Genomic DNA, 15,768 nt, shown 5'->3' with positions numbered 1-15,768 from the left:
TCCTAGGCCAGTAAGCAACACCTTTTGATGCCGTTCACCATCTATTGGTACAGTTTTGCCAAAATCCAAAGAATTCCTCAGTGGCCCCACTAGTACCTCGTTTCCTTTAGAATGATAGGCACAGAAGAAGGACCCAGAAGGGAGCTTTAGGCTATTTGACGACAAGGATGGGGGGTGAGTACAGGGAAGAGCCACTGCTGCTTAGTTCCATGCTTTTATCAAAACAGACTGTCTTGGAGATGGTTTTTGTCTGTACCTTCTTGCTCCAGTTTTAACATATATATATGGTGGGGTTGTGTCTGGTTAGGGCATTTCCCAGCATCATTCAACAAATACTCAGCACCTACTGTATGCCGGGCATTATGCTTTTAGGAGAGGTGGGGTGTGGTAATGGGAGATAAGAAAAAGGAGCTGATTTTTAGTTGGGTAGTCTCTCAGGTTTTCCTACTTAATGTTTCTGTCTAGTTCATAGATGGCTGAGATGGGGATAACAGTACAACTTGTAATTTATTGGTTATTTGTTCTCTGAAACCCTGTGAGGTGTTTTATGTGTTAATCTCCCAGCCACCATTTTGCTGAATATGGAAGTTGTCTTTGGTGAGAGGTCAAATGGTAAAGACAACAGTTCTGGGAAAACTGTTGGTGGAGTTGGGATTAGGGGTGGGAAGAGTTTTTAGCTCCTACAGATAAGTGATCAACAAGGAAGATTATGACTAATATCTAGGCTAGGTCCTTGCATTTGTCTTTATCTTCCCTTGGTTTTCTGCCACTGCCACTTAGAGGGTTTTCCTGATTTGGTTCCTTTTTTCCCCCCCCGCCAGAGATGGACCCATTACTGATCAGCACTGATGAACATACCCCTTGGTCCGATGGGTGGGGGTTGGCAAGTTTCAAAAGATGGGGACTAGCAGTGTTCACTGATTCAACAACTAAAAATTTTGAGTGATACTCTGCAAGGTACTGTTTTAGGTCTAGATCTGGAGCTTAAGTTCTAAGAGAGGGAGACTAATGTCAAATAGAGCATTTAGATGGGAATGGTCAATGAAGGTGATGACGTGTCACAGTGGTTTAAATATGGGGGTAATATATTTTTGCATGATAAAGCATTCTCCCTCTGAGAGCATGATCTCACTGTAACAGACAACCTGAATTTTTCATGACTGCCAGAATCTGGGCTGGTTTAATGCTGTATTCCTACTGTAGTGGTTTTTTTGTTTTTGTTTTTTTAAATTACTGTTGAAAGGAAAAACACTGTTACGAGCAGTGGGAAAATAGTTCTAAAACTTTAAAAAGGCGTTTTGAAATGATTGAATTCGTTGATATTTCAACATTACATTTTTTGAAATTATTTTTGTGTGAGTTTCCAATCAAATGTATCTCTTGAGTTGAGGCCACATGGTCTGCCCTGTGTCATTGACAAAGTTATACTGCTAACGCTTAGCCTCAGGAGTTGTACAGTAGTTTTTTAAGAGTGATGCTTTAATACACTAGCTTTCTGTAGCCTTCCACTTTTTTTTTTTTTTTTTTTTTTTTTGGCTGCACTGCATGTCTTGTGGGATCTTAGTTCCGCACCAGGGGATTGAACCCGTGCCCTCAGCAGTGAAAGCACTGAGTCCTAACCACCGGACAGCCAGGGAATTCCCATGTAGCCTTCCACTTTTCGTTCCGTTGAGTAAACTGGTTAGCATCCACCTGAGAGCTTGCTTTGCACATTGTGAAGTACTCACTGGTTACCTACTACGTGTAAGTACCATGTGGAGAATAAAGATGATTAGGTGCCTGTCCTTTGCCTACACAGGCAGCTTTCTGCGTAGGCAATTTGCGTGTGCAAATAACTGGTATATATGTTAGGTGGAGATAGGAATGGTTACACCATTCTGTTGTGATGGCGTCTGGCCAAGCCCGATTCTGGATGAGTCAGAGGACTTAGGAGGGCAGTTTTCAGGATGATAACTGATTTGGTGTTAGATTAACTTTCACTTAAAAGTCATCCACACACCCTCAAAATTGGGGTTGACTTGGAATGCTAAATTAAACCAGGCTTATTATCCCAGAGCGACATCAGCAATAAGCTAGACTCTAGCGGGATGGAGTAGTGAGAGGTAGACTATTTGCATTGTGGTATTAAATGCTGGTGCAAATTACTGAAGTAAAGTTTGCTTGGTACTGGAATTCTCCATGTGGTCTCATGCGGAGGCAAACGGAAGTCCCAGAAATGATGGCAATGGGAAGTCCCAGGACTGCTTTTCTCCTTTGGCTTGGAGAACAGTACTCTAGGTTGCAGCAAGGGAAAGTTGAGTTCTAGAATGGAATGACTCAAAGACTGATTTTAAAACTTAACCATATTTGAGTATCTTGAGGAAATTTTGGTTCATTTGAAGAGTTAGCTCAATTGCTGATAAGAAAATAGAAAATAAATGAAAAAATGTAAATGCTAATTCCAGAGTAAATAAAAGCTCATAAAATATAATTAGGGGCTCTACCGAGTCATAATCATGGCAGCATGATTTATATATTTAATAAAATAATTGTCATCTAAATTGGGAGAATAGGGAAGTGTGGATGGGTAAGTAATGAGGTGTGTAAGAGCAAAACTCAAAATTTCATAATAGAAATCAATAGATAGGGACTTTCCCGGCTTCCAACGCGGGGGCCCTGGGTTCGATCCATGGTCAGGGAACTAGATCCTGCACGACACAACTAAAAAAAAAAAAAAAATCCCGCATGCCACAACGAAGATCCCGTACACAGCAGTGAAGATTCCACGTGCCTCAACTGAGACCTGGCGCAGCCAAATATTACCAAAAAAAAAAAAAAGATAATTTCTTAAAGTGGTGAATGGAGAACAGTAAGCATCTTACTCAGACACAAAGGTAAGGAACGCTGAAAAGAGCTAAGATCTGTTGCTTCTCGGGAGGATGGGGCAAGAGACTTTTGAAAGCCTTGTTATATTTGCTTTGCTAAATCATGTTCGTGGATTTTTTTTTTTTTTTTTCCCCCGGTACGCAGGCCTCTCACTGTTGTGGCCTCTCCCGTTGCGGAGCACAGCCTCCGGACTCGCAGGCTCAGCGGCCATGGCTCACGGGCCCAGCCGCTCCGTGGCATGTGGGATCTTCCCGGACCGGGGCACGAACCCGTGTCACCTGCATCGGCAGGCGGACTCTCAACCACGGCGCCACCAGGGAAGCCCGTTCGTGGGTAATTTTGATAAAAATAAGTTTTATGCTAACGGCTTTTTTCTGACTTAAGCCTGAGATGATGGCTTAACTTAGAAAACCTTCCAACTTATCACCAAATGCAAATTTTCTGACATGAGTAGGGCCTAGTATTATTCACTGTCAGGTAAATAACACCCCTGAGATACAGGATAGGGGTGGTGCTAGCAGTTTGTCAAGGAGATAAGACACCAAAGAAGGAAGGGGCTTAGCTAAACTTGTCAAGGCCAATAGGGAAACTGAGTACTGTGCTTTTAGTCCACTGGGGCTGGTTCTTTTAAGGGCTAAGCCTGCTGGTTCAGTAGAGTACCTCTATTGAACATGCTGAATTGTTTGTACTGTTAAGCTACGAGATGGGACCTCTCTCATTTTCACTATGTAAGGAATATTGAAAGCAGATTGAGTTTGGAGCTTCCTTAGTACCTGGGGTCCCCAACCCCCAGGCCGTGGACCGGTCTGCGTTATGAACTGGTCCGCACAGCAGGAGGTGAGTGGCAGGCGAGGGAGTGAGCGAAGCTTCATCTTCGGCTCCCCATCACTCGAATTACCACCTGGATCCCCCGCCCCCGTTCGCGGAAAAATTGTCTTCCACGAAACCACTCCCTGGTGCCAAAAAGGTTGGGGACCAATGGTATAGACCATCCAACCTGATCTGTTCCATCTAGCCTATTGCAAGGGGAAGGAGGATAGTTTTTACGCACTAGCTTGAGCTGGACTAGGACATTCTGATTTTACTTATAGACTTGAAATGGTTTGAAGAGCAGACTTTCGTAGTAAATGATGAAAAGTTTTTCCTGGAGAGCCAGAGAAGCAGCCTGGGAGCTAAGACGCCCAAAAAGGTTTCCTGTAGAATTTCAGCATGGCACATCTTGTAAAAATTCAGGATGCCCAGGAAAGGTAGGGAGCCAGATTTTGAATATTTACCTCAAGTAAAAAAATTATGGAATGAAATTAATGAGGTTATAGGATATATACATATATTCCTTAATTTCCCCCACATTTTTTAATACCAGAAATTTGAATGTATCTTAATATCCATAGTTTAATTGGCAGTGTTTTGATTTTAGTGGTACATAAAGTAATGATGCATCTTAAAATCAATGATGACCTTAAAGTCAGCGGCATTTAGATGAGATGAAATATGGTTACTTTGCGTGAGTGCAAGTGTATCTGTAAGTTATATTCCTAGAGATGGAGTGGCATGTTACAGTTTGCTACATGTCAGGTTGTTCTCAGAGTTTATTCCAGGTTTTCAAATGTTTCTTTAAACCCTCACCAACGCATTTGTTTGTCTTTCCCAACCCGATGGGTTAAATGGTGTCTTATTATAGTTATACTTAGTGTCTATTTTTATAATGAATGAGGTTGATCATCTCTATATTTTTAAGAGCCATTTGTATTTCTTTTTTGTCTTTTCACATCCTTAGTCCTTACCTTTTTTTAAAAATTGTGTCTTCATGTTAACTAACTTGTGGAAGCAATGTATATGTTTAGGAAATTAGCTCTTTGTGGTAGGAGTTGCTAGTGTTTTTTCCAGTTTGTCATTTTATTCATGATGTTTTTGCCATGCAAGAAAATAAAATGTATGGTAGTTGAATTTCCAGCCTTTATTCTTAGGACTTCAGGATTTGCATCATATTTGGGATTTCTGCACTTGAAGAACATAAGAAAATTCTTAATTTTTTCCTGATACTTTAATGGTTTCATTTTTTAACTAAAAATTTAATCTATTTGGAATTTATTTGATATAAAGTATGAGGTAGATACCTGACTTTGCTTTCGAGGTGGCCACTCAGCTGGAGACCAAATTGAAAGAAATCTCAATTTAATTGCAGTAGAACTAAAGGAATGAAAATAATGTTAGAACATCATATTTCCTCTTCTGATTATAAGAAGCAAGACATTTTAGCACTTTTCATGGAAGACTGGAATGAACGGGATACAGATGCGTCCTACCTACTCTAACAAAACCTGCTTATCCAGAGGGAACCACTGCCTTAGACCCATTAAATCACAGTCTGTAGGGGTTGGCCTTGGGGGAAGAGTCAACCCTGGTTGTAAATCTGTGCCTAGAGTGCTTTGAATAATGTATTTAGGCTTTACTTTATAGAGTATAAATCAGATTTGTTGTGGTTTGGCATGCCTGTCCTCCAGGGATTCAATCTGTAGGAGTCGACCTACAGAACCTACCAAACAACCAGTAGTGCTCCGCCAATCCAAGTGTGACAATGCCCAGGACTTCTCTAATAGGATTGAACCTACAGGGACCCAATGTGCCTCTATTTGTTAAGGTGGATGAGAATGACATTTCTCTCCTCACCTATTCCTTCTCTGTCTTACACTGTTTCCATCTCTGGTGGACAGCATGCAGAACAATTGGGGGTAGATACATAACTTTTAATCCCTTTTGAAAATTTTTTTCTTTGTCAAGTTATCCCCCCTTGGCAATCCAAAACAAAGCTTATATGAGGGTTGCTTTTTTTTTAAAATATTTATTTATTTGGCTGCGCCAGGTCTTAGTTGTGGCACGTGGAATCTTCGTTGCAGCATGCAGGATCTTCTAGTTGTGGCAGGCAGGCTCTTAGTTGTGGCATGGATGTGGGATCTAGTTCCCTATCGAACCCGGCCCCCTGCATTGGGAGTGTGGAGTCTTAATTGCTGGACCACCAGGGGAGTCCTTATTTGAGGTTTTTAGTACCACCTCATATTTGGTGAAGGAGCTCTTCTACTTGATTGGTGATAAATCTGTTGCAGTTTCATATAGGTGCATTGCCATATTTGGCCTGTTCTTATGTTTGCTATTTTGGAGTTTACTTATGTCCCATGGCCTTTTTCTTGAATTAGGCTTTAAGACTATTGGTAGCCTTTTACAATATGTAAGTTATCTGGCTGGAAGACATACCTTAGACTTATAAAATTATGGGCCATTATGTTGGCCTAAGTGGAGATCTTATCCCCCAGATTTCCTACTGGGTGGAAGATTTTACCCAACTGGTTTTCTGCAGTGGTTGTGTAGGTCAAGCTACAGCTTATTAGCAGATATCTTACTTTCTTGGTGCCCAAAGCCATGGGTTTTTTGTTTTTATTTTCCCCTCTTGGTGTCCTGTTCGGCTACATTCTTACGCTGCAACAAGAACAGCCTTTTTAATTTTTTTAACACCCCCGCCCCCCCTGCAATTTCACTAAAGTATTTGACTGACTTGGAGTGTATAGACCAGCATTCTTACTGTTTGGTCCAATTTTTCATCAGAGATTAATTTCTTATGTAGTTAATATAACTTTGGATTGAGAAAGAGTCATGTTAGAACCATACTGATTTGCTTTACCAAAGTGAAGAATGAAATAATGCACAGTACCTGGGCATCCTCCAAAGTCAGTCATAAATTAACTTAGTCATTAAACAATTTCTTTAAACAAATTTCCTTTAGGTTTTGGTTTTGAATGCCTCTTCTTTTTTTTAAATAAATTTATTTATTTTATTTTTGGCTGTGTTGGGTCTTTGTTGCTGCGCGCGGGCTTTCTCTAGTTGTGGCGAGTGGGGGCTACTCTTCGTTGTGGTGCGTGGGCTTCTCATTGCGGTGGCTTCTCTTGTTTCGGAGCATGGGCTTTAGGCTCGTGGGCTTCAGTAGTTGTAGCCTGTGGGCTCTAGAGCGCAGGCTCAGTAGTTGTGGCGCATGGGCTTAGTTGCTCCGCGGCATGTGGGATCTTCCTGGTCCAGGGCTCGAACCCGTGTCCCCTGCACTGACAGGCGGATTCTTAACCACTGCACCACCAGGGAAGCCCTTGAATGTCTTTTAAGATAGCAGGTGGATAAGAAACCTGGTTGGTAGTGTTTTCCCCCTTCATCAAGGGGGAATGGATAAATCATCTCAGTGGTGCACCATTCTTAAACACCACTTGATGTAGAAGTGTGTTTTGTTTTTTTGGTTTGGAGACAATCCTTTAAAAATGCCATCCTCTTAGTCTTTTGAAATTTATTTCTTATTTTCAACTCAGCCATCTTCTGTCATTCCAGATTGCTTTCTTTAATAGTCCAATCCTTTTGATCCCATTGGAACTTCCAATTCATTGATTTTACTTTGCATTGCCCCTCACCCTCTAATATTATCACCTCCTTATCCAACTTGAAAACCATAGCCAATCACTGTCATTCCTTTGCTACACCATCATTTTTCTTGCAAGCTCAAAGCCTACCCAGTCCCCAGCTTTATCATACTTGGCAAAACCACAACCCAGATTAAATGCAGTTCATCTATTCGTTTGTCTGACTGATAAGGCTGAAGGTTGCTGGAGAAAAACAATCTCAGTGACTGCTCTAACTTTAAATAAATTATTACAAACTTTATATCTTGTGTAGACCCATAATTCTGCTAGGCAGAATTAGAGAATAGGTCCTTGGTCCATTTGCCCTCCCATTCACTTCCTCTCCTCTCATGCTTATTTACCTAATGAATGACGTGCTTCCCACCTTGCAGAAGAAACTGAAGCAATCAGAAGAGAATTAACATTCTCAGCACACTTATTCACCTTCCAGCATCCCAATTAACTGCATTTATCTAAGGCTAGTTGCTCTACTTAAGCATTAGGGCCCTTCTCCTTGTTCCTGTAGTTCTTTTCCTCTCGTGTCATCCATTTTTCCTTTTTATTAAATCAGTCTTGTTAGCATTACAGACATTCTGTCATTCCCATTTTACAAATGTCTTGACTCTGTTTCCCCTGCCAGTTATCACCACTTTATTTCTTCACTTCCTTTTGTACAAAACTCAAAAGTGTTTTATATGGTTTCTTTCTCTAATGATTGCTTTCCATTTTCTCTTAAACCCTCTTTAATCAGGCTTTTACCCCTGCCATTCCACAGGAATGTTGCTAGTGATCTCATGCTAAATCATGAAATGATCTTTTCTTTTCTTTTTTTTTTTTTTTTTTTTTGCAGTACGCGGGCCTCTCCCTGTTGTGGCCTCTCTCGTTGCGGAGCACAGGCTCCGGACGCACAGGCTCAGCGGCCATGGCTCACGGGCCCAGCCGCTCCGCGGCATGTGGGATCTTCCCGGACCGGGGCACGAACCTGTGTCCCCTGCATCGGCAGGCGGACTCTCAACCACTGCGCCACCAGGGAAGCCCAGAAATGATCTTTTCTTAAACGTAAAAAAGGTCAGGGCTTATTTCTTGTTCATGCCACATGTCTATTATGGTTGACATGCTGGTGGTTTCTCCTCTTTGTTAGTCTCATCACCCAAACTAATGGAAGCTCCACCATCTGAAACTTCCACTCCAACCCAAGACAGACAGTGAACATAGTAAATAAGTAAACTGTGTGTTAGGAAATAAGAGCTTTGTGTTAAAAAGGGTAGAGCTGCGTAAGGAGGCCTGGGAGAGCTAGAGCAATGTATGTGGGTGTAGATTACTGAGAAACTGAGATTTAAATAGACTTGAATGAGGTGGAAGTTGGCCATACAGCCCTCTAGTATTCCAAGTAGAGAGAACAGCTTGAGCAAGGGCCTGGAGGTGGGATTGTAGCTGGCCAGTTCTCTAAGGAGGCCAGAGGCAAGAGTGGAGTGATGGGGGAGGGTGGGGTAGGTAGAAGAGGTCAGGTAGTTAAATGATCATCTGGGGCACTTTTGGTCTTTACTCTGAATGAAGTAGTCTTGCATTGTTTTTAAGCAGAGGAATATCATGATGTGATGCACTCTGGCTGAAAATGATGGTAGACCCACATTCAGGTCCGTTAGGAAATCTTACTGGCTCTACTGCTTAGAATCCCCCTGTTAATACTCTAGTCAGAGCCACCAGTATTTCTCACCTGGATTTCCTAAATTCTTTACTAATTAATGTCCCTGCTTCTACATTGTTTACAACCAGAGTGATCCTTTTAAAACGGAAATCAGATAACATCACAAAATGCTCAAACCCCCTCTCCCCCCGGGAGCTTTTCATTTAATTCAGAGTAAGAGTCAATGCCAAGGTCTGTAAAGCCCTACATGATCTGCCCCCTCCTCTTAGCTGGCTTTTTCCTACTCTCCTTTGCTCACTTGGCTTCAGCCACACTGTACGCCGGACTTTTTATGCATCTTAGTCAATGCCAGGGCCCTTCCCCCCTTAGTATGTGCACCAGCTAGTCCTCTAGATATTCCTTAAAGGCCTGGTTTGTTTTTTTAAAAAATAGATTTGGGTTTTCAAGGTGGAAAGGAAGCTGATAAGTTTTCAGGACTGTTAACAATTAGGCTAGGGCCCCCTCTATTATCACCAATTTCCTTGGCTTTACCCACCATCTAGATTCCAGTCCCACACTTTCTCCTCTGTGCTCAAGCAAGCTGTATGTCTACATACAAGGCCATAGAAGCTTGATACTGAATCTGTACCCATGGTTTCCTCTAATTTGGATAACCCCCAATCTCTCCAAATAGTTATATGGAGTTTCTCTTGGGGGACAGTGGTCCTTGGTAAATGCTACCATTTGTCAAGAGGAAGGGATCAGATGAGGAGAGGAAAACTTGATTATATAAGAAGTGACAGTGGGGGAGGACCTCTTGCTGTTGCTGTTACCAACATTGGTTGGGTGTTTTCATGTGCTAGAAACTGGACCTCTGCAGGTTTCACATGAAATCACCCCACCCCTTCCTTTCAATTCCCTAGGGCCTACAGTCCTAGAAAAATTGAACCAGAGAATTGAACCTTTTAATTCCCCATGCACACTACCTAAGGCAGATGGTAAGGCTGGAGTTCCCAGCGTTCTCCTGGGCCCTCTTCTCTCTACACTCTGTCTCTGTCTAGGTCAGTGGTTCTCAACCACTGGTGATTTCCCCTCTTCACTCCTCACCCTTTGCCTAGGACATTTGACAGTGTCTGAAGTCCTTTTTTTTTTTTTTTTTTTTGCGGTACGCGGGCCTCTCACTGTTGTGGCCTCTCCCGTTGCGGAGCACAGGCTCCGGACACGCAGGCCCAGCAGCCTTGGCCCACAGGCCCAGCCGCTCCGCGGCATGTGGGATCTTCCCGGACCGGGGTACAATCCCGTGTCGTCTGCATCGGCAGGCAGACTCTCAACCACTGCGCCACCAGGGAAGCCCTGAAGTCCTTTTTAATTGTCAAATTTGGGAGGATGCTACTGGCGTCTAATGGGTAAAGGCCAGGGATGTTGCTAAACAGCCTACGATGCACAGGATAGCCTCCTCTCCCACACAAAGAACTACCCAGCCCCAAATATCAGTAGTGCCAAGGTTGAAACCCTGTTCCAAGTGATTTCATTAGCCGCCTGGGCTTTCTGTACCGTCTAAAGTTGTTCTGTCCAGTGTAAGAGCCACAGGCACCTATGGTGCCGTGAGTATATAATACCCATGGGATTTCAAAAGCTTCGTATGAAAAAGAATGTAAAAATACTCATTTCTTAATGATCATATGTTGAAATAATATTTTGGATATATTAGGTGAAATACGATACATTATTAAAAATAATACAATTTCACCTGTTTCTACTTTTAAAAATGTCGCTATTAGTAGTTTTCAATGATTACGCATGTGGCTTTTGCAGCTCACTTTATATTTCTGTTGCATAATGCTGATCTAGATGCTGAAGACTCAAATTTACATCTCTTGTCCCAAATCTCTTCTCTGTGCTCAAAGTTCAGGGATCCAAAGACCTGCTTGAGCATTCTCCTTGGTTGTCAACAGAATATCTCAAACGTGATGTGTGTGAAATGGAACTCCTGAGTCACCCCACTCCAAAGTAATTTCTCCTCCAGCCTTCCCTATTTCTTTAAATGGTGTTACCATCCACGTAGCCGCTCCAGCCAGATTCCTGGTAGTCATCCTTGATTCTTCCCTCATTTCTTATCCCCCTTGTCTGTCCCTTAGCATATTTTATATCAAATGTTTGCCACTTCTGTCCATGTCTTTGCCACACCACAGTGGAGACCATACAGTCCCGCCAGGACTATTGCAGTGGCATTCTGGCCTCTCTTTTCCTCCTTCCTTTTTCTCCTCTGGCCATCCTTCGATTTTTTTTTTTTTTTTGGTACGCGAGCCTCTCACTGTTGTGGCCTCTCCCGTTGCGGAGCACAAGCTCCGGACGCGCAGGCTCAGTGGCCATGGCTCACGGGCCCAGCCGCTTCGCGACATGTGGGATCTTCCCGAACCGGGGCACGAACCTGTGTCCCCTGCATCGGCAGGCGGACTCCCAACCACTGCGCTACCAGGGAAGCCCCATCCTTCAATTTAATCTCCATTCAGTAGCCGAGATGATGTTGTTAGATATAAATTAGATTGTCACTCCATAACTCCAGCTTCCTATTGTGTTTAAAATGCCAGTCCTTAGGCCTTGAAATATCTGGCTTCTACCCCAGTGTCATCACAGGCCCCCCCACCCGCCTTTCTCTAACCACACTGGCCCTCCTTTCAGATCCTGTTCACCAAAAACTTTCTTGCCTCAGGGGCTTCTTTCTACCTGGAAGGACTTTCCCCTTGACCACTTTAAGATTAATTTCTTACCTCCAGGTCTTAGCTTCAGGATCAAGCATCAGAGCGCCCTCCTTGACAGCCTCTAAGAGATGCCCCCTTATTCTTCCCTACCATTTTGCCCAGTTTTTGTATTTTGTGGTACTTATCTCAGTTTCTTTGCTTACTCATTTAGTGAATATTTTCCTCACAGAATTGTAAGTTAGGGGGATAGAAAACTGCCCCAGTGCCTGGCAACAGTGCCTGACATGCAACAGGCTTTTAATAATAAATCTGTATATATGTAAGCTATCATTTGAATGATGTGCTCCTCCTGGGAACATACTACCCTCTGCCCTTGCCCTCATCCATTCATTGCCCTAGCAGTTACCAGTCATTCAAGAAACTGAGTGCCAGCATAGGACCAGACCCGGGGGTAGGACTGGAGGATACCTGGATGGCCCTTGTTAGGGTTGGTGGTGTGCCCCATCCCATAAGTCAGCAGTCAAGAAAGACAGAGGTGGCGGAACTGATAACCTAGGAGGGCCCTTCAGCTTTGAGATTTGGTGATCCCTAAGGGCAGAGCTTGAGTGGGTTTGTGTCTAGGTCCCACAGCTGGGAAAGAAAGGAGGGGGAGCTGGAATCTTTGAAGACTGAAGAGGGAGTGATGACAGCTCTCCTCCCTCTAGCGCCCTACATGGATAGGGTGGAACCCTCTCTTTTGCTTGCACACATCACAGTTCATCTGTGATAATAATGGCCAATTGAGTGCTTTGCATTTACTCCGAACATCTCTAAGAGGAAGTTTACGATGAGGAAACAGGCTCTGAAAGGTTAAATTGCATGTCTAAGACCACAGAAAGGGCTTGGATTTAAGTTCTGGCTTAACTTAAGTCCAGCTCTGGAGCCTGAATTTCAGCCATTAGTCTAGTGAGTGTCCTGAGACATGTGGCAGTGCGAGCTCCACTCCCAGTCGCACTCGGGGTTCTGACTTCCCTGCAGGGTCCAGGCCTCCGAGCTTCCGCCAGCCAGACCTGCGCCGGCCCATCTTGAGCTTGGCTCACCTTGTCTGGTTCAGTGCAGTGTGGTTCCGGGTGCGGGGGTGGGGTGGGCGTGTGGCAGCAGTGGCATGGTCTTGAGTGTTGGCCACTTACTCAACTTAGGTGGTCTTGGCCCAAATACTTCTTTGTGTCCCTATGGAGAGGCGAGGTATGATTCACAAACACAGCCACTGAAGCGTACTGGCCATGCCCCAACGTGGAGGGAATATAATGGTACTTAGGGTTGGGGGGGCCTTTTCCCTAAGCACTCATTTTCCTAATTCTCATAGCCACTGTCCTGCCTCTGAGATAAGAGCCAAGGGTGGGCCAGGGCCACTATCACTGGAAGTCTAGTTCACCTTGCCAAATGCAGAGGCTTAGCCCGCCCCCAAGTAGGGTAGGTAGAGTCTAGCCTTAGGACTTCTGGGTGCCTTTGCCAACTGTTCGTCTCCGTTTCAGTAGCTTCTTTCTTTGGCTTTCTGCTGTGGTGAATAGGCAGTAGGAATCGGGGGTCTTTTTTCCTCACCACTGTGTGTGTGGGGGGAGGGTGGCCAAATTATTTAATCTTTCTAAACTTCAGTTGCTTTAATTACCAGGATGCTACCTCATTGGGTTCTTGTGGATTAGTAGAGATAATGGGTGTCATCAAATCCGTAGGGCTGTTGTGCGGTTTAAATTTGGCCTGGATCCTCAGAGGGCCTGCAAACCTAAGACACTGCTGACTGAAATCATCTTGCCAGACCTTTCTTTCCCTCTTCCTTTGTGGGTTCCTGGGACTGAACTGTCATTTCTTGCACTTCGGTTCTCCTTGGCAATAGAGCATAGCCCTGATCTTAAGAAAGCCTTGAGGTGGATTCCTCTGACAAAGCTGACAGCTCTTCCTAGGAATGTATTTTTATTTCCTCCTCCCTCCTCCCAGGTATGCCAGAGACACTTCATCTCTTAGGCCCAGATTTGTGAGCCAAATTCTGACAAGCCATGAGGCCAATCTTAGGCACGTTGCTTCCCTTTCCTGGGCTACCTTGCAGCCAGCAAACCCTTTCCTGCCCTGTGGACAAGCTTTGTGCAGTGCATTGAGTGCCCTGAGGGCCTCTTATCTCTCTGTGCCACACTGTCTAACTTCACCGTGTGGCCAGAGATTGGAGGAAAGGGGAGATTGGAGTCCGCCACAGGCCTAAGAGGCAGGGTTTGGGCTGCAGTGGTCTCAGCGTTTGCCAGGTTGGAGCCGTGGCTCTGTAGCTGTTTGTCTCCCCCCACCGCCCTGAGGAAGGTGTTGAGTAACAGCCAGGAGTTCAGAGACACCACCTGGGGGAATCTGGATGCTTTTCTCCCAGCTGCAGTGTTTGAATCAGTCTGCGGTTTCTTTTGCCTTGTACCTGAAGTACCTCAGAGTGCTGCTGCTGTGGCTGGGCCTTGCTTGAGTGGTGCCCAGAACCCCACCTCCAATAGCTGACGGCTCAGGAAGAAATTCATGGAGATGGAAGGCCTCGGGTATTATTCTAGCTTTTTCTTTTCTCCAAACTGGGCCAGGGATGTCCTCTCGGCCTTCATCCCTCACAAACATTTCACCCTCTTGTGGACTACTGATAAGTATTCTCATTTCAAAGGAGAGAAACATTAAAAAAAAGAGTTTTAATCTTAAGGCACCAAGAATAAGCTATAGAATTTTGGTAGGATTGCATAAATAATTGTCCTCTGAACTCTCACAGTGCTTTTACATTTTTTCTTTTTTTATATACAAATTTATTTTATTTTTGGCTGTGTTGGGTCTTCGCTGCTGCGCGTGGGCTTTCTCTAGTTGCGGCGAGCAGGGGCTACTCTTCGTTGCGGTGCGCGGGCTTCTCATTGCGGTGACTTCTCTTGTTGCAGAGCACGGGCTCTAGGCGTGCGGGCTTCAGCAGTTGTGGCACACGGGCTTCAGTAGTTGTGGCCTGTGGGCTCTAGAGCGCAGGCTCAGTAGTTGTGGCACACGGGCTTAGTTGCTCCGCGGCATGTGGGATCTTCCTGGTCCAGGGCTCGAACCCGTGTCCCCTGCATTGACAGGCGGATTCTTAACCACTGCACCACCAGGGAAGCCCTACATTTCTTATAGCAGTTACTGTTTTGGTCATACTTTCTCATCTCTTAAGATCTCTGAGATCTACCTCATCTCCCTCGCCCTTCAGCATTCAGTGGTGCCTAGTGTAAAACCCTTAGGTAGGGCCTGGCCTGCAACAGGTGCTTAGCAATGTTAGAGTGGGAGAGGCACAACCCATCCCTGTAAAGGCTTGATCAGTCAGCCTCAGGATTTAAACCCTGCCCCCTTGAATCACATTTCCTTATGCATGGTTGTTTTCCTGTCTTTGAGGTATTTTTTCTTCCTTTAAAACAAAACATCAACTCTATCAGCTTCATGATTAGGGGAGAGACCTGTTATTTATCAGGCAAATCTGGCGATTCACTTCTTTTAAACTTTTAAAAAGTATTTTAAAGATTGAATTCTTTAAATTCCATAGTGCTTTACAATTTTCAAAAGTTTCACACGATTTCATATAATCCTATAACACTTCCCCCCCACCCCCGCCCCTGTACTGCCCCTCTCCCTTCCCTCTCCCCTCCCTCTCCCCACTGGTAACCACATGTTGGTTTCTCTGTATCACTAAGTCTGCTTCCTTCTGTTTTATTCACTAGTTGTATTTTTTAGATTCCACATATAAGTGGTATCATACAGTATTTGTCTTTGTCTTATTTCACTTAGCATAACGCCCTCCAAGTCCATCCATGTTGCTACAAACGGCAAAATTTCATTTTTTATGGCTGAGTGGAATTCTATTATATATATTTATATACCACATCTTCCTTTATCCATTCATCTGTTGATGGACGTTTAGGTTGTTTCCATACCTTGGCAATTGCAAATAATGCTGCTATGAACATTGGAGTGTAATGCTATTCACTTTTGTTCTGTACAATCACAATGATCTTTCAGGAAAAATGAATCTGATCCTGTTACCTTCAAGCTTAAAACCTATTTATTTATTTATGTATGTTTCTATGTATGTATGTATGTATGTATGTATGTATGTATGTATTTATGGCTGTGTTGT

The sequence above is a fragment of the Mesoplodon mirus genome (assembly GCF_964341445.2).
Source record: "Mesoplodon mirus genome assembly, chromosome: 7".
NCBI classification, from domain to species: domain Eukaryota; kingdom Metazoa; phylum Chordata; class Mammalia; order Artiodactyla; family Ziphiidae; genus Mesoplodon; species Mesoplodon mirus.
This window is presented reverse-complemented; position numbering follows the sequence as displayed.